General features: G+C 35.1%; 1 protein-coding gene across 1 annotated transcript in view; it reads left to right on the top strand.

The window, feature by feature from the left end:
- The window catches only part of CNTN5 (contactin 5), a 1,406,915-nt gene that overhangs the window by 1,280,698 nt on the left and 102,273 nt on the right, over positions 1-23,944 (top strand). The gene's annotated exons all lie outside the window — the stretch shown is intronic.

Genomic DNA, 23,944 nt, shown 5'->3' on the forward strand with positions numbered 1-23,944 from the left:
TATATTCAGTTAACTGAGTCAATGAAACCTTGCCTCACTTTCCAGAAGTGTGTTGTTTACATTAATGTGTACTTATTTACATTGAAGATTCTGTTTTGAGGGCCTCCATCCTTGAACAACCTACAATAGCTACCTTAGTGTACAAGAGAATTTCCCATATGTGAAATAAATACTGAAGGGCTTGAAGTATGGTTACACAAAGTCACCAAGAGGATAAGATTGAGTAAAAAAAAAAATCAAATACACAAATTATATTTCATTCTAGAAAAGATGTGTAGATGAGGCTACAATAGAGACGTCATAATCCTAAGAGTACTGCTTTCCTATCAGTGACAGTCATCACTATCTGCCTATCTAAATGTCACCAGCTTGATAACACATGAAATGAGCCCCAAATATATGTTATAAAATTGATTTAAATCACTGTGTTCAATATTTTTAAAACATAAATATGCATTCTATGAATGCTTACATGAGACTTTGCCATGCCTTTAGTTTAGTTGACAATGAAGTAATGCAAAACTTAAAATAAAGAGTAGAAAGCCTTTATAAACACCACAAAGGACACTAAAAGACTGGAAGTATTTGTGAAATAAATACATAGATTTTTTAAAAAATTGAATACAAATGGTATGAGTGGTTTTCAAGTTCCTCTGGAATTACATCTTAGATCTTAAAACATTCTAGGTCAAAAGTACAAAATTTCAGACAAAGGGATTTTTTCCTAAATCACATAAGTTAATCATCTATACCAAACTGTCAGCTTTCTCATTTGTCAGCATTCTGATTTGGTTAATGTTAGTGTATATTAATCACAGAAAAGTATGGCATAAAACAAGTTCAGGTGGTTATTGGTTCATATAATTATTTCTTTTGTGTCAACTCAAGAAGTAGAACTGTTATTAGTAAACTTTATTTGAAATACTTAATCACTCTTTCAAAGACATTTTATCACCTGATCTGTATGTATCAGTAAATCAAACCTCACATATTTGTCTCACAACCTCAGCTCACAGAATGTTAAGTCAAGCTAATAAGAAGCATCAATCATACCCTGAATGAGATAGTCTGCATTACAAACACTCTCCCTGTAAACCATCCATTATATGGAACAGCTGTTACAAATTATCCAGCCTCCAGGACTACTCTATTTAAGTGTTTCTGCAAAAGCCCACTGTCTCCATTTCTCCAAATGAGTTAGTTGGTGGCACAGGGATTGTACCAAGTTCACTGTCACCATATGACAGCAGTCTTTTTCAATCTGTGCCTAGTTCTAATGGTACATTGCATAGTAATAAATGTCTTCTTACAGTTGTAGAGCAAAAATCCTCAGAGTATAAGCAAGTAGCCATCAAGAAACCACTAAGACAGTTTTTTCTCCATTATATCTCAGCCATTGCCCAATAAGTTAAACACTTAGGAAGTAATACTTACTCTTTTCTAAGTCCTAAGGGGACTATTGATTTGCTCAGTTAGTTAAAATGTGAAATTAATGACCCCAGATACATGTTTGTCAACTTTTGCTCACTTCCATGACTGTGAAACATGTCCCTAGTCTCAAATAGATATCTTGCAGAACATGTTGGTATCAAGGAAAATCATGAAAGAAAATCTAAATACAGTCAACTCTCCATATCTGTGGAGTCTGCATCTGCAGATTCAACCAAATGTGGATCAAAAATATTCAAGGGAAAAAAAAATCTAGAAAGTTCCAAAAAAGCAAAACTTGAATTTATTGTGGAGGTAATTATTTATATAGCATTTATATTATATTTACAATTATTTGCATAGCATTTACATTTATTAGGTGTTATAATTAATCCAGAGATGATTTAAACTATACAGGAGGATTGTGTAGATTATATGAAAATACTATGCCTTTTTATACAAGGGACTTGAGCATTCCAAAATTTTAGTATCTGAAGGGATACTGGAACCAATCCCTGGTGAATTAGAACAAGTGAAAACTTATACTTCAGAAAAAAACATATTAAAGGAAGTCTACTACTTCCAGTTTAGTTCACAGTTTTGCCAAGGGTGTTCCTGTCTTAAAAAGAATGGCTTTATAAATGTATGGCCTAATGTGTCTTTGGAAATAATAATTCCAAGTTTACTTCATGGTATATTTGAGAAAATATGTCACAGGGATATCTATAAATTATTCATAAAAGAATAGTGAGACTGAACGAATTTAAAAGTCTATATAGGCATACATCATTTTCTTGGTCTTAATTTGCATTGCAGAGTTGTAATGAGTCATACACAATAAACCAATATTGGATTTATAGAAAGCTTTGCAGAAGCATGGTACCTTGCATATTTTAGCACTCCATATGCTATTTTCCTACAGGGTTTCTTCAACTCATCTGTTTTTAGAATTTATGTAATACTAGCTTACTAAATTAATTTCAAGATAGCGTCTGGGTTGCTTGAGGTTTTAAATAAACAAGTTGATTATTTTTAATTATTCTTGCCAGTTTGCACAATAGATCCTCAAATGTCTATTTTCCATTTCAGAAAGATCACCTTCAATGGATGGAGAGTAATACTTATATATTGGAATACACACAGTGTGTACAACTTCAACGCATGTAAAACTACATTAAATATTTATGCCTTCCTAACTACCTGAAATTGTTGGTTAATTTACCTTTCACTTGAAGTTTGTAATAACTGACCAAGAAGTGTTTGTGTTTTTCTAAAAATGAACACAAGAATTCTTTAAATAAACATTTTAAACGTAGTGATGTGTAGAGTCTCACATTAGTAATTAAGTTCTTCAACCAAAAATGGCATGAGTCATTTTAGCTTAAAACTCACAAGGTGTCAAAATTCCAATGACAACCACATGTTCACAAATTATACTAAACAGGATAAATGTCATGAAATTCTAATTTTATTAGACTAATATGGGGAAGAGGTGGTATAACTTTTGTTTTTGCTTACAATGGAAGTAGAAAAATCATTATACTCTCAGTAAGACTGTGAAAGGCATATATGCAAAGCATCCTCAGATCATCCAATGACCACTATCGTTGAAACTACATTGACAACTTCTATTAAGCAGAAACAGTAAAATAAAACAACATTGGAAAAGTGATTTACTGAGTCATCACAATTTACATTTGTTATCAAAACTTTATTGCAAAGAAAAATATGCATACATTTTTAATAATTTAAATAGATTTTCCCTCCAAATCTTTCTACATCCTCTGAAGTCTCCTCCAGATTTCGCCTTTTTAGCAACATGGAGTACAGGCATACCTTGGAGATACTGTGGTTTTGGTTCCAAACCACCAAAATAAAGCAGATATCACAATAAAAAGAATCACACAAATTTTTTGCTTTCCCAGTCTATATAAAAGTTATGCTTACAAAGAAAAAGCTTTTTATAAAATATAACATTGTTTATGATTAAGAAAACTCTTCAGAAAGTGGGCATAGAGAGAACCTACCTCAACATAAGAAAGGGCATATACAACAAACCTACAGCTAATGTTATACTCAACCATGAAAAGCTGAAAGCATTTCCTCTAAGATCAGGAACAAGACAAGGATGTTCACTCTCACCACTTTTATTCAACATAGTTTTGGAAGTACTAGCCATGGCAATCAGAGAAGAAAAAACAAAATACAAAGAATCCAAATTGGAAAAGAAGAAGTTAAACTGTCACTATTTGCAGATGACATGATACTATACATAGAAAATCCTAAAGACGTTACCAGAAAACTACTAGAGCTCATCAATGAATTTGGTGAACTTGCAGGATACAAAATTAATACACAGAAATTTGTTGCATTTCTATACACTAACAACAAAAGATCAGAAAGAGAAATTAAGGAAACAATGACATTTACCACTGCATCAAAAAGAATAAAATACCTAGGAATAAACCGACTTAAGGAGGCAAAAGACCTATACTGAGAAAACTTTAAGACACTGATGAAAGAAATCAAAAATGACACAAACAGGTAGAAAGAATATGACGTTCTTGGATTGGAAGAATTAATATTATCAAAATGACTATAAAACCCAAGGCAATCTACAGGGCCAATGCAATCCCCATCAAATTACCAATGATGGGCTTCCCTGGTGGCGCAGTGGTTGAGAGTCCGCCTGCCGATGCAGGAGACATGGGTTCGTGCCCCGGTCCGGGAAGATCCCACATGCCGTGGAGCTGCTGGGCCTGTGAGCCATGGCCGCTGAGCCTGCACGTCCAGAGCCTGTGCTCCACAGCGGGAGAGGCCACAGCGGTGAGAGGCCCGCGTACCACAAAAAAAAAAAAATTACCAATGATATTTTTCACAGAACTAAAAAAAACAACTTTTAAATTTGTATGAAAACACAAAAGACCCTGAATAGCCAAAAAATCTTGAGAAAGAAAAACAGAGCTAGAGGAATCAGACTCCTTGACTTCAGAGTATACTACAAAGTGACAGTAATCAAAACAGTTTGGCATTGGTGCAAGAAAAGGCATATAGATCAATGGAACAGGATAGAAAGTCCACAGACAAACCCATGCACCCACGGTCATCTAATCTATGACAAAGGAGGCAAGAATATACAATGGAGAAAAGACAGTCTCTTCAATAAGATGTGGTGGGAAAACTGGACGGCTACATGTAAAAGAATGAAATTAGAACATTCTCTAACACCATACACAAAAATAAACTCAAAATGGATTAAAGACCTAAATATAAGACCAAATACTATAAAACTTGTAGAGGAAAACATAGGCAGAACACCCTTTGACATAAACTGCAGTAATATCTTTTTTGGATCCATCTCCTAAAGTAATGGAAATAAAAACAAAAGTAAACAAATGGGATCTAATGAAACTTAGAAGCTTTTGCACAGCAAAGTAAACCATAAGCAAAATGAAAAAGCCCTCAGAATGGGAGAAATATTTGCAAATGATGCAAATGACAAGGGATTCATTTCCAAAATATAAAAACAGCTCATACAGCTCAATACAAAAAATAAATAAATAAATAAAAACAATCAAAAAATAGGCATAAGATCTAAATAGACATTTCTCCAAAGAAGACACACAGATGGCCAAAAAGTACATGAAAAGATGTTCAACGTCACTAATTATTAGAGAAATGCAAATCAAAACTACAATGAGGTATCACCTCACACCAATGAGAATGATCATCATCAAAAAGTCTACAAATAATATATGCTGGAGAGTGGGTGGAGAAAAGGGAACTCTTCTACACTGTTAGTGGGAATGTAAATTGGAATAGCCACTTTGGAGAACAGTATGGAAGTGCCTTAAAAAACTAAAACTAGAGCTACCATATGATCTAGCAATTGCACTCCTGGGCATATATCTAGATAAAATCATAATTTGAAAAGATATATGCACCCTAATATTCATAACAGCACTATTTACAAGAGCCAAAACATGGAAGCAACATAAGTGGTCATAAACAAATGTATCAGTAAAGATGTGGTATATATACACAATGGAGTATTGCTCAGCCATAACAAAGAATGAGATAATGCCATTTGAAGAAACATGGATGGACCTAGGAATTATCACACTAAATGAAGTAAGCCAGACACAGAAAGACAACTATCATATGTTACAGTTATATATGGAATCTAAAATTGATAGAAATGAATTTATTTACAAAACAGAGGTAAACTCACAGACATAGAAAACAAACTTATGGTTATCAAAGGGGAAAGGGAGGGGGAGGGACAAATTTGGAGTTTTAGATTAAAATATACACACTACTATATATAAAATAGATAACCAACAAGGACCTACTGTATAGCATAGGGAACTATACTCAATATGTTATAATAACCTATAATGGAAAAGAATCTAAAAATGAATATATATATGTATAACTGAATTACTTTGCTGTATACCTGAAACTAACTAACATTGTAAATCAAGTACATTTTAATTTTAAAAAGATTTGTGCTTACAACATATTGTAGTCTCTTAAGTGTGTATTAAGCCTCAAAAACAATGTACATACCTTAATTAAAAAATACTTTATTGCTAAAAAATGCTAACCATCATCTGAACCTTCAGTGAGTCGCAATAGCAAAATCAAAAATCATAGATCACCATAACAAACATAATAATAGGGAAAAAGTTTGAAATAGTGCAAGAACTACCAAAATGTGACCCAGAAACGTGAAGTGAGCAAATGCTATTGGAAAAATGGTGCTGATAGACTTGTTAGATTCAGGACTGCCATGAACCTTCAATTTATAAAAAAACTGTATCTGTGAAGTGCAATAAAGGGAGGTTTAACTGTAAATGGACAGGAAATTCAATGAGAGCATTAAAGAAAAGGCTTATGTGTCATTGCCTTCCTCTGAGTTTCAGATGGACTCCACTTTACTTGTAAGGTCACCAGCTTTACCTAATTCAATTCCTACCTGAAATCCATGACTTTCCTGATGCCTATCATGCCGGCTTTTAAACTTGATCACCTTTTTTCTGGTTATGAACAAATGTAGGGCATAAAGAATCTAATGGAACAATGTTGACTCAACCCCTATAAAATCATGTTTTTCATTTCATATAGGCTCTCAATGTTTTTCAGCAATGTTGCTGTTCAACTCTTATTTATTCCCCATCACATAGCTCCCAGTGACTATTACTGACCTTTTCAACTCTCTTCAGGCTCCAAACTAGCATCTTCCTGTGTCTGCAGTTCAGTGTTATCATTATAATTATTTCAATTAAAATTTATTGCATTAAGTTGAAAAGAAAACTTTTGAGATCCTCCTCCAGATTTCGCCTTTATTGTACCATTATTCTTCCAATTTATTTAGCATGAAATTCTGGAATAATGTTTCATTCCCACTCTTGACTCTTCCTTTTTAATATCTAATGTGTTAGTCCACCTCCCATTTTAAAGCATTTACTGGCCTCCACTATCTACATAAAAATGCTCAAACTCATTGTCCTGCTGTTCAAGGTCTTCCCTCAACCTCCTTTTCTCCACATAAAATCCTGCTACTCTGATCAAACTTAAACCATCTGTCTTCCTGCTTTTCAGAAATGCCTTGAATTTTCCAGTCTTTGGGCCTATTTTTTTATTTATCCCTTTTTGCCACCAAAAGAAAAAAGTCACCTGTTCTATCTTTAAGTACTAGCCCAGAGGAACTGTTTTCTTGGAATATTCACTGCAAAACCCATCCTTCCAGCGTCACTGTCTAAAGAATTTTCTGTGTCCTAGAGATACAAAAGTGAATTTCTAACTCACCTGGCTGGAAAATGGCAAGGCCTGCATGAGTTCCCATGTGTCAAGGTATCTAGTCAGCCTCCATCAGTCAAAGCTGTCAAGTTTAGCTTTTCATTTTTTGTCCTCACATGGCAATTTCTCCAGCCCTTTCAGGCCTTTTTTTTTTTTTTTTAATGAATGTAGTAATGAGAATGACACAGATTATTTAATTGTGGGCTTGTGAAATAGGATTTTTCAATCTTGTTCTAAAATTCCTTCTTTAATTTTCAATACTTTGTTGAACTTTATTGTCATAGGTATTCATTGGTTATAATACTGCATGTTTAATAAGCTCCAAGTCTCTATCCAAAAGTGATTAATATATCCTATAGGTAAATTTTTAAGTCATTTTAGTAATTTCATTGTATTCTGTGTTTACCTCTCTGGCTGTTTGTTGCTAGTTGGCTGGCTGTTCTTTCAGTTTTCCTGATTGACTTTTAGTCATTTTTCATTTCCAAAAGATTTATCTGGAGTAATTAGATATTGTTGGAGATCTCCTTTTCAGATTATTTATGCTAATATAACCAGTCTTAGCACAGATAATGACTTATTCCAGTTTTAATCTTTGTAAACCAAGGTACTTCTGTTATCCTTTGTATCTTAGGATGCTTCCAGTTGCAAGTAATATAAAGCCTAACTCAAATTGGCTTAAACAATAAGAAATTTATTAGTTATGTTGACAGGAAGCTAAAGCAGATTTTTTTCATTGGTTGATCCAATGTCTCAAGTTTTTTTCAAGGACACAGGTTGGTTCCATCTCCATTCTGTCATCTTCAGTGCTGGCCTTACTCTAAAGCTCATTGTAATCATAAGCTGACTGCCAAGAATAATAGGGCCTAAATTCTTTCATGTTCACATACAACAGGAGAAAAAACTAGCGTATCTACAAATGTCTATACCTTCATCTGGCTTTGCCAATTTAGATCATGTGCTTACTCCTCAACCAGTACCTATCATAATACGATTGTCATGATCTGATTGGCTTAGACCTAACTTCCTGAACCAGTCACTAGCGGGGCAGGTGAGATTGCCAAGATGGGCATAGACTAATCAGGGCTACTGCATATAATGGGGGTTTAATTCCCTATACCACATTGGGACAGGTGGAGTGAATATTAGGGAGCCAACCACAAGGCTCACTTCATCTCTATCATATATTTTCTATTTCTAAATCCATTTTTAATCAATAAAAAAATTATTCTTAAACTTCTGAAATCTACATTTTCTGTCTATGTTGAATTATGTGAAGAAGTGTTGCATATTAATGAGTAGCACAGAGTTAAAACTCAGATATATATGCAATTAAGAATCAAAACTGAATCCCAGGTCCAGTATTGGAATATTGTGTTGTCTTGAGTGAGTCACTCGTACTTTCTGAGACTCAGTCTTCATGGGTCAATACGAGATTTTCTGTAAAAATTAAAGAGAAAGTACATAACATTTAGTTCATTACATTATACCTGATAGGTGCTCATTAAATCATTATCATTTCAGCACTACTTTTTCCCCTTTCCATTATAAACTCCCCTGAAGATAGAATTTGTTTATTGAATCCGCCAATAATAGTACTTTTTTTTCCAAAGCATTTTCACATCTATCCTTATTTGTTTTGATAAATCAATGTGGTATATAGGTTCTCATTTTTATTGGTAAAAAATGAAGTATTGTGAGATCATATGACATTTTCAAAGTTCTTGAGTTAGTTAAAGGCCTAACCAATGCTAGTATAGCTATTTACAAAGTACTGTTACATACATTACCCTACACAGCCCTCACAATAATGACATAAGATTGATATTATCATCCCCTTTATAAAATGTAAGGAAACTGAGAATTAAAGAGGTTCAGAAACTTGAATAAAGCTCTTACATAAAAGAGTCAGAACTGGAATAATATTCCTATGACTCTTTATCAAAATCTCTTTTCTTTAGATCAGTTTTTCTTAAAATATAGGGTGCACAAAAATTTCTAGACAACCTGTATGAAATACAATGCTGAAGCTCTAGTCACAGAAATTGAAATTCAGTAGCTATTGAGTACAGCTCAGGAATCTAGATAATTTTTTACAAACATGCCAGAGATTTTGTTGCTCATCAAAGTTTGAAAGATACTAATAGCTTGTTTGTTGTTGCTGTTGATTAGAAACACCATGATCTGATGGGTATCTAATTAAGAGAGTTTACCAAAGATGAGAACATAGCATAATTAGAATCTATTTTTAATATATATATTAAGAGTATTTTTTTCAGAATAAATGATTTTGTAAAGATATATTACTCTTTTTCATATTTTATTGGGTCAAAAGGAAAGATGTGTAAAAAGATAACCCAACAGCTATGCTAGCCTATTAGGTTAATAAAAATTATTCATTCATTCATTTATTACAAATCTATAGTGATAACACACGTGCCAAGAACTGTACTAGGAAGTGGGAATACAATTACAAGCACAACTTCAACCCTCCTGTACCTAAAATTCAGATAGGAAATCTACCCTTAATAGGAGATTCACACAAATAAGTAGAAGCCTTCATAGATTTCAACTATGATTGAGAGGTGCATGATACTATATGAATGTATATAATCTTGTGATTTTACCTAGACAGGGCAGCAAGAGAAGTTTCCTTCAAAGCAGTGATACTTGAGCAGAGATTTGAAATTTGAAGCCTAAACAGGTGTTAAATAGGCAAAGTAAGGAGAGACAAGAATTTCATGCTGAGGGACCAGGTTACATAGATAATGATGATGATGATGATAATGATTATAGACAGATAAATAGATAGATAGATACAAAATAATAATAATAAATATAATGGAAATGATAGGTAGATATAAAATAATAATAATATATATAATGATGATAATAATGATACATGGATAGATATAATAAATGGTGAACTTTACCAAATTAATTAGAAACAAAATTGGTTTTGAAAAAAATAATTAGAACTGTTTAGCTCTCATTTCCATCCTTAACTACCCCTGGTTTTAAAAAAATATATTCTCATGGGATCAAGAACAGTATGAAAGGGTCACATAAATTAAGTACGTAAAAAGTAAAGAAATTTATGAACATCCTCTCAACTTCATTAGGAACATAATGATGGTAAGGAAGTATCTGAGGAAAAGGCAAAGAAAGATGCAATGCTATGTGAAGTTGAACTTTACAATATGTCAAAGTATGCCAGGAGACATTTTCTTGTGTAAAAATAAATATGCTATCAATAACATCTTAAATAAGGGCATATCATAAGTCTTCATAATTCTATTGTAAAGATGAAAGCCTCAACAACCAGTTACTACTAGGTATTAATATGTAATGTGATACAGGAAATCTACTCACGTTGTTGACTATTACTTTCTAATGAAAGTTTTTTTTGTTATTTATATATGGCCTTTTAAACTTGATCTACACAAAATGGTCCTTTGTACTGGATAGTTCATTGCATGTATTTAAACTATACATCATAAAAAAATACTCTTCAGGGCTTCCCTGGTGGCACAGTGGTTGAGAATCTGCCTGCCAATGCAAGGGACACGGGTTCGAGCCCTGGTCTGGGAAGATCCCACATGCCGCGGAGCAACTAGCCCCGTGAGCCACAACTACTGAGCCTGCGCGTCTGGAGCCTGTGCTCCGCAGCAAGAGAGGCCTCGATAGTGAGAGGCCCGCGTACTGTGATGAAGAGTGACCCCCGCTCGCCGCAAATAGAGAAAGCCCTCACACAGAAACAAAGACCCAACATAGCCAAAAATAAAAATTAATTAATTAATTAATTTAAAAAAATACTCTTCATGGTCTGAGTTATCGAGTTTATTTTTCTGCATTAATATAATCTTTCAGACAGTAGCTAAATCTCTTCCCTTAGTATTAGAAGGGCATGTTCATGACTTTACTTCTGTGATTGCTTTCCTTTCTTCTGACCCATATACCTACATGTGTCTAGAAGTAAGAAGTGTCTGTCCCCAAGCAATATTTATGGGCTTAAAGACAGAATCAATTTAAGATACCATGGCATATTTGGTGTTGAATTTTTCATTTTCGCTTAATCAATTTAAAGCACAGAATTTGTAACGTTTTGAATCCCAACAAGTTTAATTTTTCACTTAAAACTTCTATATAAGAAACATAGAAAGTCCCCCAAATCAAATAAAAATGAAAATAAAAACTGAGATTTATTTTTACAAAATAAATTTGTTTAAAAAATAACATGTACCAGTAGAAATATTTGTTGAATAGCAGGTGTCAGAATCACACAGGGAATGTGATGCTAGGTGAGAAAAAGAAGTTGCTTGCCACAGGGAGTCATTCTTAGCATTAAGAAGATGTTTTAAATAATTATCCCTCAAAAAGGATTGGACAGTCACACCACAAATTTCTAATGTCCAGCACCACCAATTGATGTCTAAAAGGAGAACGAACAATAATTTCACAGGAGGTCAGTATGCAGTTTCCTGTTTGTTAACATTAATTTGTCATAATTTGCTTTAAACAGGAAACACCCCTCCACTGGCTGTCCAGACTAAAGCCAACACCTGCTTCCACTCATTTTCCTTCTAAAGGATAAGGACCCTTTTGATCTCGTTTTTCTGAGGAGGAGTTTCCCTCTCTTCTTCCTCATCTGAAAAATAATAGGGTTTAACTAGATGGCTCTGGTTAATTTAAACATTCCAAGACTCTGTAACATGTTTAACTATTACATGAAGTCTTTAAGTCCTTGTTTCATGTCACCAGGATAAAGATAACAACATTAAGTGTTACAAAGAGATATATAGTTTGTTTGTTTTTCAACTATAAAAGTCAATGGCTTCTCAAGAGAAGACAAATTTCTAACTGAACATTAGGTCAGCAGAGTGAGTTGATCTGATAGCAATCTAACAGCAATCCTGGGGGGCCCTTGATTGAGACAGATTGAATTCATGAGAACATGGCTTCTGCCAAGGGCCTTTGTGCTTTATCATTTGCTCAGAGTCCTTACCATGAAGAAATAAACATAAAATGTGTCCATTTTTCTAAATGGTCTAATTTTTGTCTCCCTAGGTAGGTTTATTCCCAGGTATTTTATTCTTTTTGTTGCAATGGTAAATGGGAGTGTTTCCATAATTCTCTTTCAGATTTTTCATATAGGATTCGTATAGTAATTCGTATAGGAATGCAAGAGATTTCTGTGCATTAATTCTGTATCCTGCAACTTTACCAAATTCATTGATTAGCTCTAGTAGTTTTCTGGTGACAATTTTAGGATTCTCTATGTATAGTATCATGTCATCTGCAAACAGTGACAGTTTTACTTCTTCTTTTCCAATTTGTACTCATTTTATTTCTTTTTCTTCTCTGATTGCTGGGACTAGGACTTCCAAAACTATGTTGAATAACAGTGGTGAGAGTGGACATCCTTGCCTCATTCCTGATCTTAGAGGAAATGCTTTCAGTTTTTCACCATTGAGAATGATGTTTGCTGTGGGTTTGTCATATATGGCCTTTATTATATTGAGGTATGTTCCCTCTATGCCTACTTTCTGGAGAGTTTTTATCATAAATCGGTGTTGAATTTTGTCAAAAGCTTTTTCTGCATCTATTGAGATGATCATATGGTTTTTCTCCTTCAATTTGTTAATATGGTGTATCTCATCGATTGATTTGCATATATTGAAGAATCCTTGCATCGCTGGGTTAAATCCCACTTGATCGTGGTGTATGATCCTTTTGATGTGTTGTTGGGTTCTGTTTGCCAGTATTTTGTTGAGGATTTTTACATCTATATTCATCAGTGATATTGGTCTGTAATTTTCTTTTTTTGTAGTATCTTTGTCTGTTTTTTTTTATCAGTGTGATGGTGGCCTCATAGAATGAGTTTGGGAGTGTTCCTTCCTCTGAAATTTTTGGGAAGGCTTTGAGAAGGATGGGTGTTATCTCTTCTCTAAATGTTTGATAAAATTCACCTGTGAAGTCATCTGGTCCTGGACTGTTGTTTGTTGGAAGATTTTTAATCACAGTTTCAATTTCATTACATGTGATTGGTCTGTTCATATTTTCTGTTTCTTCCTGGTTCAGTCTTGGAAGGTTATACCTTTCTAAGAATGTGTCCATTTCTTCCAGTTTGTCCATTTTATTGGCATAGACTTGCTTGTAGTAGTCTCTTAGGATGCTTTGTATTTCTGAGGTGTCTGTTGTAATTTATCCTTTTTCATTTCTAATTTTATTGATTTGAGTCCTCTCCCTCTTTTTCTTCTGAGTCTGGCTAGATTTATCAATTTTGTTTATCTTCTCAAAGAACCAGCTTTTAGTTTATTGATCTTTGCTATTGTTTCCTTTGTTTCTATTTCATTTATTTCTGCTCTGATCTTTATGATTCCTTTCCTTCTGCTAAATTTTGGGTTTGTTTGTTCTTCTTTCTCTATTTCCTTTAGGTGTAAGGTTAGATTGTTTACTTGAGATTTTTCTTGCTTCTTGAGGTAAGCTTATATAGCTATAAACTTCCCTCTTAGCACTGCTTTTGCTGTATCCCATATGTTTTGGATTGTCATGTTTTCATTGTCATTTGTCTCTAGGTATTTTTTTTTATTTCGTCTTTGATTTCTTGAGTGATCGCTTGGATTTTTTGTAATGTATTGTTTAGCCTCCATGTGTTTTTGTTTTTTACATTTTTTTCCCTGTAATTCATTTCTAATCTCATAGCGTTGTGGTCAGAAAAGATGCTTGATATGATTTCAATTTTCTTATGTTTACTGAGGCTTGATTTGTGACCCAAGATATGATCTATCCTGGAGAATGTTCCTTGCACACTTGAGAAGAAAGTGTAATCTGCTGTTTTTGGATGGAATGTCCTAGAAATATCAGTTAAATCTACCTGGTCTGTGGTGTCATTTAAAGCTTCTGTTTCCTTATTTATTTTCATTTTGGATGATGTGTCCATTGGTGTAAGTGAGGTGTTAAAGTCTCCCACTATTATTGTGTTACTGTCCATTTCCTCTTTTAGAGCTGTTAGCAGTTGCCTTATGTATTGAGGTGCTCCTATCTTGGGTGCATATATATTTATAATTGCTATATCTTCTTCTTGGATTGATCACTTGATCATTATGTAGTGTCCTTCCTTGTGTCTTGTAACATTCTTTATTTTAAAGTCTATTTTATCTGATATGAGTATAGCTACTCCAGGTTTTTTTTGATTTCCATTTGCATGGAATATCTTTTTCCATCCCCTCACTTTCAGTCTGTATGTGTCCCTAGGTCTGAAGTGGGTCTCTTGTAGACAGCATATATATGGGTCTTGTTTTTGTATCCATTCAGCAAGCCTGTGTTTTTTTTGTTGGAGCATTTAATCCATTGATGTTTAAGGTAGTTATAGATATGTATGTTCCTATGACCATTTTCTTAATTGTTTTGGGTTTGTTTTTGTAGGTCTTTTTCTTTCTTATGTTTCCCACTTAGAGAAGTTCCTTTAGCATTTGTTTTAGAGCTGGTTTGGTGGTGCTCAATTCTTTTAGCTTTTGCTTGTCTGTAAAGCTTTTGATTTCTCCCTCGAATCTGAATGAGATCCTTGCCACGTAGAGTAATCTTGGCTGTAGGTTCTTCTCTTTCATCACTTTAAGTATATCATGCCCCTCCCTTCTGGCTTGTAGAGTCTCTGCTGAGAAATCAGCTGTTAACCTTATGGGAGTTCCCTTGTATGTTATTTGTCATTTTTCCCTTGCTGTTTTCAATAATTTTTCTTTGTCTTTAATTTTTGCCAATTTCTTTACTCTCTGTCTCGGCATGTTTTTCCTTGGGTTTATCCTGTATGAGACTCGCTGTGCTTCCTGGACTTGGGTGCCTATTTCCTTTCCCATGTTAGGGAAGTTTTCAACTATAATCTCTTCAAATATTTTCTCTGGTTCTTCCACTCTGTCTTCTCCTTCTGGGACCCCTATAATGTGAATGTTGTTGTGTTTAATATTGCCCCAGAGGTCCCTTAGGCTGTCTTCATTTCTTTTCATTCTTTTTTCTTTATTCTGTTCGACAGCTGTGAATTCCACCATTCTGTGTTCCAGGTCATTTATCCATTCTTCTGCCTCAGTTATTGTGCTATTTATTCCTTCTAGTGTAGTTTTCATTTCAGTTATTGTATTGTTCATCTCTGTTTGTTTGTTCTTTAATTCTTCTAGGCCTTTTTTAAACATTTCTTGCATCTTCTCAATCTTTGCCTCCATTCTTTTTCCGAGATCCTGGATCATCTTCACTGTCATTATTCTGAATTATTTTTCTGGAAGGTTGCCTATCTCCACTTCATTTAGTTGTTTTTCTGGGGTTTTATCTTGTTCCTTCATCTGGTATATAGCCCTCTGCCTTTTCATCTTGTCTATCTTTCTGTGAATGTGGTTTTTGTTCCATAGGCGGCAGGATTGTAGTTCTTCTTGCTTCTGCTTTTGGCCCTCTGGTGGATGAGGCTATCTAAGAGGCTTGATGGGAGGGACTGGTGGTGGGTACAGCTGACTGTTGCTCTCATGGGCAGAGCTCAGTAAAACTCTAATCCACTTGACTGTTGATATGTGAGGCTTGGTTCCCTCCCTGTTGGTTGTTTTGCCTGATGCAACCCAACACTGGAGCCTACCTGGGCTCTTTGGTGGGGCTAATGAGAGACTCTGGGAGGGCTCACACCACAGAGTACTTCCCAGAACTTCTGCTGCCAGTGTCCTTGTCCCCACGGTGAAACCAAGCCACCCCCTGCCTCTGCAAGAGACCCTCCAACATTAGCAGGTAGGTCTGGTTCAGTGTCCCCTGGGGTCACTGCTCCTTCCCCTGGTCCTGATGCACACACTACTTTGTGTGTGCCCTCCAAGAGTGGAGTCTCTGTTTCCCCCAGTCCTGTCAAAGTCCTGCAATCAATTCCCACTAGGCTTCAAAGTCTGATTCTCTAGGAATTCCTCTTCCCATTGCCAGACCCCCAGGTTGGGAATCCTGTTGTGGGGCTCAGAACCTTCACTCCAGTGGGTGGACTTCTGTGGTATGTGTTCACCAGTCTGTGAGTCACCCACCCACCAGTTATGGGATTTGATTTTACCATGATTGCACCCCTCCGACCGTCTCATTGTGGCTTCTCCTTTGTCTTTGGATGTGGGGTATCATTTTTGGTGAGTTCCAGTGTCTTCCTGTCGATGATTGTCCAGTAGTTAGTTGTGATTCTGGTGTTCTCACGAGAGGGAGTGAGAGCACATCCCTCTACTCCGCCATCTTGGTTCATCACTAATTTTTAGAATATTTTTATAATACTGTATTCATAACAATCTTTCAGATTTACAAAGATGTAAAAAAGTTGTCTGTCCATAGACCTTAATACTCTAAGTTTCTAATAATGATGAGCCTTAGTATTAAATCATATGAAAATGTTTTCTTCGTTCGTGGACCTAGTCTTTCATTTTTATTACCAACCTACTCTACTCTTAACTGAAAAACAAAACAAAACAAAACAAAAAAACTGTTAACTCAAATATTTTGATTTAACAAAAAAAGAGGCTGTCATATTGGATCTTTGTCTTACATGATAATTACTTTATTTTAAAACTTGTTAGTTTTTACACAGCATTTCAAATTCAAAACAAATCTCCTTTCGTCTTTCCACATCTCTTCCTCCTTCTTCTCCCTTCTCCCTTTCATCTCTTCTTCTACAGATACTTACTGAGGGACTAATATATACCAATTACCATGCTGAATATTCAGACAGATGGAACTTACATAAAAATAATTATAGCCAATGTAACAAGTGCTATAATGAGATGTCATATGTACTAATGTGCAAGTTATTATTGCCTGGCATTAGTTTTTTGTAAAAGATCTCTCTCTGCCCTGGATTTTAAACACACCTGGGGTTGGAACCCTATTTTATCCTCCTATAAACCATTTCCCCCACCTTTCTCCCACCACTCAGCACAGTGCTTTCCACACACATACTAGGAATAACCAAATGCTTAGTTAAATAGAATTTACTTAGAATAGTACATACATATCACAATATGGAAGCATTGTTTAAAATAATGACTTTTAAAATAATTTTAGAAGTAATACATACTTATTGTACAGAATTGGAAAATCCAAACAAGTATAAAGAATAAAATTTAAATCATTATAGCTTCAGCTCCAAGCAATAACCACCATGTACACTTTAATGCATTTCTTTCCAGTCTTTTCCTATACACATTAGGCAAATTACTATTTATACATTTATATTAACATATAATTTTGCATTCTGTTTTTTTTTTGTGAACATTTCCCATATCATTAAAGTGTCCTAAATATTAGGCAGTTTAATGGCTGCCTACTATTTTATTTTAAGGTTTTATGATATAAACATTACATGATTATTGGACAATTAATTATTTACAGTGGCTTGTAATTATACATAATTGCACAGCCACAATCAGCATCCTGGGTACATAAATCTTGTTCACTGTCACTGATTATTTTGCTAAGGACTATATTTGGGAAAATAGCCAAATATAAAGAAAAATACTTGGGGATTTATTAATTATGTTGTAAGTTCCATTTTTTGTTCCAGCTGAAGTTTTTAAAAGTATTTAGAGTAATTATTGCCTATTATTAAAAGAAATATATGTTTTTTAAGAGAAATAATTTAAATATTTTAGTAGAGATTTAATACTCAGAAAGGCAAATTATTTTATTTAAGTTAACTAATAGTTACTTTCCACAATATCTCCTATCATGCCTCACATGTAGGTGATCGTTAATTCTTTCTGAAGACATAAATGAATAGAATGGGTGAAATGGAACAATATGGAAGAACTTAATAAATGAATTATGTTGGTAGTTATTCCTATTTGAATGCAATAGATAAATTTCAAGTCTTTTTTCAAAACATGTTAAAGTTTCTCCTGACAAATTCCCTACCTATGAACAAACTCTCAAATCAGACTATTTTGAAGTCTGTTCCAATTATCCATTGTTTCCCCAAAATTTGTGGCTTAAAATATCCATACATTATTTGCTCTCACGGTTTTGTCAGCTGACAGGCATAGCTACGTTCTTAGCAGGGATTTCTCATGCACATGTGTCTAAAGGTGGCTGAAGCTGGAATCACTTGAAGGCTTCTTCACATGTCTGGTGCCTGGGCTGAGATGACTGGAATAGCTGAGGGCAAGTTGGATATCCCTCTCTCCATGGGATTCTCCAAATGGCTAGCTTGGACTTCCTGACAGAATGGTAGCTCAGTTTAATAGGACTTCTAACTAGGCAGCTGGATTTTCCCATAAGCATTCCAGGAGACATGGGATGAAGCTGCAAAACTTCTTATGATTTCTCCTCAAAAGTTATGCTGTGTCACTTCTACCATTGTCATCTGGGTCAAATATAGGCATACTTCATTTTATTGTACTTTATTGCACTTTGCAGATATTGCATTTTTTATAAATTGAAGGTTTGTGGCAACCCTGCATCAAAGGAGTCTATCAGCACAATTTTTCCAAAAGCATTTTCTCATTTTGTGTCTCTGTGTCACATTTTGGTAATTTTTGCAATGTTTAAAACTTTTTTATTATTGTTGTATTTGTTATGGTACTCTGCAATCAGTGATATTTGATACTACAATTGCAATTGTTTGGGGGCACCATGAACTACACCCATATAAGAAAGCAAATTTAACTGATAAATGTTGTATGTGTTCTTATCACTCCGCTGACCATCTGTCCCCCTATATCTCTCCCTCTCCTTGGGCCTTCCTATTCCCTGAGACACAACAATATTGATATTGGACTAGTTAATAACACTACAATGGCCTCTAAGTGTTCAAGTTAAAGAAAGTGTCTCAGGTCTCTCACTTTAAATCAAAAGCTAGAAATGATTAAGCTTAGAGAGGAAAGCATGTCTAAAGTTGAGATTAGCTGAAATCTATGTCTCTTGAATGCAAAGGAAAGTTTTTGAAGGAAATTAAAAGTGCTACTCCAGTGAATACACAGATGATAAGAAAGCAAAAGAGGCTTATTGCTGATATGAAGAAAGTTTTAGTTCTGAACAGAAGATCAAACCAGCCACAACATTCCCTTAAGCCAATGCCTAATCCAGAGCAAAGCCCTAACTCTCTTCAATTTTATGAAGACTGAGGTGAGAGAGCTGCAAAAGAAAAGTTTGAAAGTAGCAGAGGTTGGTTCCTGAGGTTTAAGGAAAGAAACCATCTCCATAACATAAAAGTACAAGGTGAAGCAGCAAGTGCTGATGTAGAAGCTGCAGCCAGTTATCCAGAAGATCTAGCTAGGATAATTAATAAAAATGGCTCCACTGGATAACTTATTTTCAATGTACATGAAACATCCTTCTATTGGAAGAAGATGCCATCTAGAACTTTCACAACTAGAGAGGAGATGTCAATGCATGACTTCAAAGCTTCAACAGGCAGGTTGACTCTCTTGTTAGGGGCTAATGCAGCTGGTGACTCTCAGTTGAAACCAATGCTCATTTACCATTCTGAAAATCCTAGGGCCTAAATATACTCTGCCTGTGCTCTATAAGTGGAACAACAAAGCATGGGTGACAGTATATCTGTTTACAACATGGTTTACTCAATATTTGAAGCCCACTGTTGAGACTTACTGCTCAGAGAAAAAAGATTTCTTTCAAAATATTATAGCTCAATGATAATGCACCTGGTGACCCAAGAGCTCTGATGGAGATGTACAACAAGATTTATGTTGTTTTCATACCTGCTAACACAATATCCATTCTGCAGCCCATGGATCAAGGAGTAATTTTGACTTTCAAGTCTTTTTATTTCAGAAATACATTTCATAAGGCTACAACTGCCATAGACAGTGATTCCTCTGATGGATCTGAGTAAAATAAACTGAAAACCTTCAGGAAAGGATTCACCATCATAATTCCATTATGCACATTTGTGATTCATGGGAAGAAGTCAAAATATCAACATTAGCAGGAATTCGGAAGGAGGTGATTCCAACTTTTATGGATGACTGTGGAATTCAAGACTTCAGTAGAGGAAGATGTAGTGGAAATAGCAAGAGTACTAAAGTTTGAAGTGTAGGTTGTAGCTGTGACTGAATTCCTGCATTCTCATGATACAACTTTAACAAATGAAGAGTTACTTCTTACAGATGTGTTAAGAAAATGGTTTCTTGGGATGGAAACTACCTTGGCAAAGGTGCTATGAAAATTGTTGAAACAATTATGAAAATTGTTTGGGAGGACTGACTCCAATTTTGAAAGAAATTCTACTTTGGGTAAAATGTTATCTAGCATCATAGTATGTTACAGAGAACTCATTCATGAAAGGAACAGTCAATCTATGTGGCAAACTTCATTGTTGACTTAATTGAAGAAACTGCCACAGCCACCCCACCCTTCAGCAACCACCACCTCAATCAGTCAGCAGCTGTCAATTTTGAGACAAGACCCTCCACCAGCTAAAAGATTATGACCTACTGAAGGCTCAAATAATGGTTAGCAGTTTTTAGCAATAAAGTATTTTTAATTAAGGTATGTACATTGCTTTTATAGAAATAATGTTATTGCACACTTGATAGACTATAGTATGATGTAAACATAATTTTATATGCACTTAGAAATCAAAAAAAAATTGTGTGACTTGCTTTATTGCAATATTAGCTTTATTATGGTCATCTAGAAAAAAATCCACAGTATCACTGAAGTATGCCTGTAGTCACAGGCCAACCCAAATTCAACGGGATTGAAAGAATAGGATTCACCTTTCAAAAAGGGAATGACCTGCACGTACAAGGAGGAAAGAAAGTGTTGGTGGCTATCTCATACACAGACTGCCACAAAGTCCTAAACAGTTTCTTCAATGTTATGTTTATCTCTACTACATAATTTAAATGTGTCATTCCCCAACACACACTTTTTCTCTTTCTTTCATTCCTTCAACTGAAAGTACTCCATAATTAACAGGAAAAGGAAGAAGGATCTCTGTAATCCTTGCTTTCTTGAACAAATCAGGCTTTACAATCAGATCTGAATTCAGATCTCTGCTGTGCCATTCACTAGCAGAGCTACTTGGGTGAATAATTTCTCCTCACTAGAAGGGATTCTCTGATACCTACTGCCTAGTGTAACACCTAACGTATAGTAAGGTTATTGACTATGTAACTTATTTATTATTAATCGACCAAACTAGCTCTTTGAGATTCCCTTATGTCCTCTATGAAATAGGGATTATAATGCCCACCTCACAGAGACATAGAAATAGGTGAACAAGTTAATGTTTGCAAAATACTTAATGACTTAATACAGTACAGTGAGGATATGGTAGCTATTGGTATTATTATTACAGTTAATATTCTTATCTTTATTATCGTTAGACTCACTCCTCCATATCCATGTCACTGCAGTCTAACAACTTGTTAGACATCTTCAGTACCTGGATCTCATTTATCTTCCACACCTCCTTCTTAGCTACCATTTTAATACTCTGAACTTTAATTTATATTGGTGACACATCAAACATATTCTTCCATAAGTCCTTGACCTAATAATTATATTTCCCACTTCATTCCAGATAAACACAAATTCTCATCAAAAGTTCCCTACACTTAAATCACAAATCCTACTATTTTCTTCTCACAATTTCTTATTCTTACATCTTCCCCTCATAAAAACCTGGTTTCCTGGACTCTGCTCTTTTATTCTAGTCTGCCAACACCATTCTGGCTTCACTTGACTCTCTAGTCCTCCTTGAGACTATGGTCATTTATACCATTGGCAACTTTGATGATGTCATATCAAATTTGTAAACTAAATCTAAATTGACCCAATTAACCACTTTTTCTGGCCCTCGTCCTGGCTTTCTAACCTATTTGTTGACTTGGTCAGTTCCACTTCAAAATTATGTTATTGAACCAAACTTGAACTCCAGGACTATTCCAAAATACTTATATTTCCCTCTTCTTCATGTCTTTCCTCTTTTATCATGGGCTTATTCAGACATTTTCCATTCTCCTCTAGCTCCCAATCCCATTCTCACCCAACAACCTTAACTTTCTGTGGATAATTTTTCCTTCTTTAGTGAAAAAAGGAGAACCTTCCCAAATGAGCTCTCCCAGCTTCCCTTCTTAACATTTCAAAAGCTTTATCTCTCTATTCATTGTTTTTTCCTTAATTGCTCTCAGAGGAAAAAGGTATGCCACTGCTCATGGTTATCCTCTACACATTTGCTCACAATCCCAGTCTTTTGTCACCTTTCTGATGGAATAGTCCTTGTCTTCTAAGTCTTGAGTCTCTGCTAGCCACTGCTGGTTCTTCTTACTCTTGATAAAACACTCATTTCTCATTTCCTAAAAATGTCATTCACTTGGTGATGTTTAAAAAACACTTTGTCCATCTCATCGTCCCTTCCTTATTTTGTACTCAGAGGTCTTTACTGTCTCCATCTCTTTAGCATTCCACCATTTCTTAGCTCCTTACAGTCTAGGTCAGCCCTTACTGCTCAGACTTCATAATCCCCAAATCCAGAGAGCAACTTGCTACATAAGGACTAATTTGGAAAATAAAATATTTAAAGGTGGATTATATTTTTCATTGAAAATAAAAGCATTCTTGCAGCTTGCATTGTCCATATTTGGGAATACAAAAATGTTAATAAGGAAACTGGCATTGTTCTTAGCCACTAAAATATCAACACTCTACATATTTTTGAATGTTATTAGAAATCCCTGTTTTAGAAGTAGTAATACAGAGGTATATTTCTCCTCATATCAGATCTTGGTTGTTTTTTGAAGCTGGAGTCTACGTGCACATCACTTGATAATCACTATTCTATACCAACTTTTTATGATCAAAAAGGGCAATAATCTTCTCTAATTCATCATCTTCTCACCCTCACCAAAGTCATCATCATTATCATCATCTAATCATTTTTCCATGTCTCACTTCTAGTATATACTCTTTCTTGGTCTGAAATCTCATTATTTCAGAGCCTTTCATTGTTCCCTGTTTGAATTTTTTTGTTTTGGCTATGTTGGGTCTTCGTTTCTGTGCGTGGGCTTTCTCTAGTTGCGGCGAGCGGGGGCCACTCTTCATCACAGTATGTGGGTCTCTCACTGTCGCGGCCTCTCTTGCTGCGGAGCACAGGCTCCAGACGCACAGTCTCAGTAGTTGTGGCTCACGGGCCTAGTTGCTCCGCGGCATGTGGGATCTTCCCAGACCAGGGCTCGAAACCATGTCCCTTGCATTGGCAGGCAGATTCTCAACCACGGCACCACCAGGGAAGCACTCCCTGTTTGAATTTAAGCTACTTGATAGGTACATCACACTATTTGCACACTGTACTCTTCGTGAACATGAAAATTAGGGCCATACACCTGTAGGTTTGTGGTAATGATGGGATTGTTTCTGTTCCTGATAGCATTGCCTATCACTCTGTTGTTGCTTCTGTAAGCTGTGATTGATTTCAAGAGTCATAGTTGCTCCTGACATTCAAATCCTTGTATTTGTTTTTAATTATATTTTCCTCTTCTATAAAATGCAATGCTAACTGCCTCCAAGCACAAAGTATTAGAAAAAAAAAAATCTAAACTATAATTAAGTTATCCCCAGAAATCATGGAAACCAACATGCATCTCATTTACTTTTTACTGTCAACGTTCATTACTAAATATGTATTTCATTAAGATACTTACTAGTTTTGTTGGGTCCTTACTGGAAATACAATTTCTCATGGCTTGACCTTAACTTT

The sequence above is a fragment of the Orcinus orca genome, chromosome 8 (assembly GCF_937001465.1).
Source record: "Orcinus orca chromosome 8, mOrcOrc1.1, whole genome shotgun sequence".
Classification (NCBI taxonomy): domain Eukaryota; kingdom Metazoa; phylum Chordata; class Mammalia; order Artiodactyla; family Delphinidae; genus Orcinus; species Orcinus orca.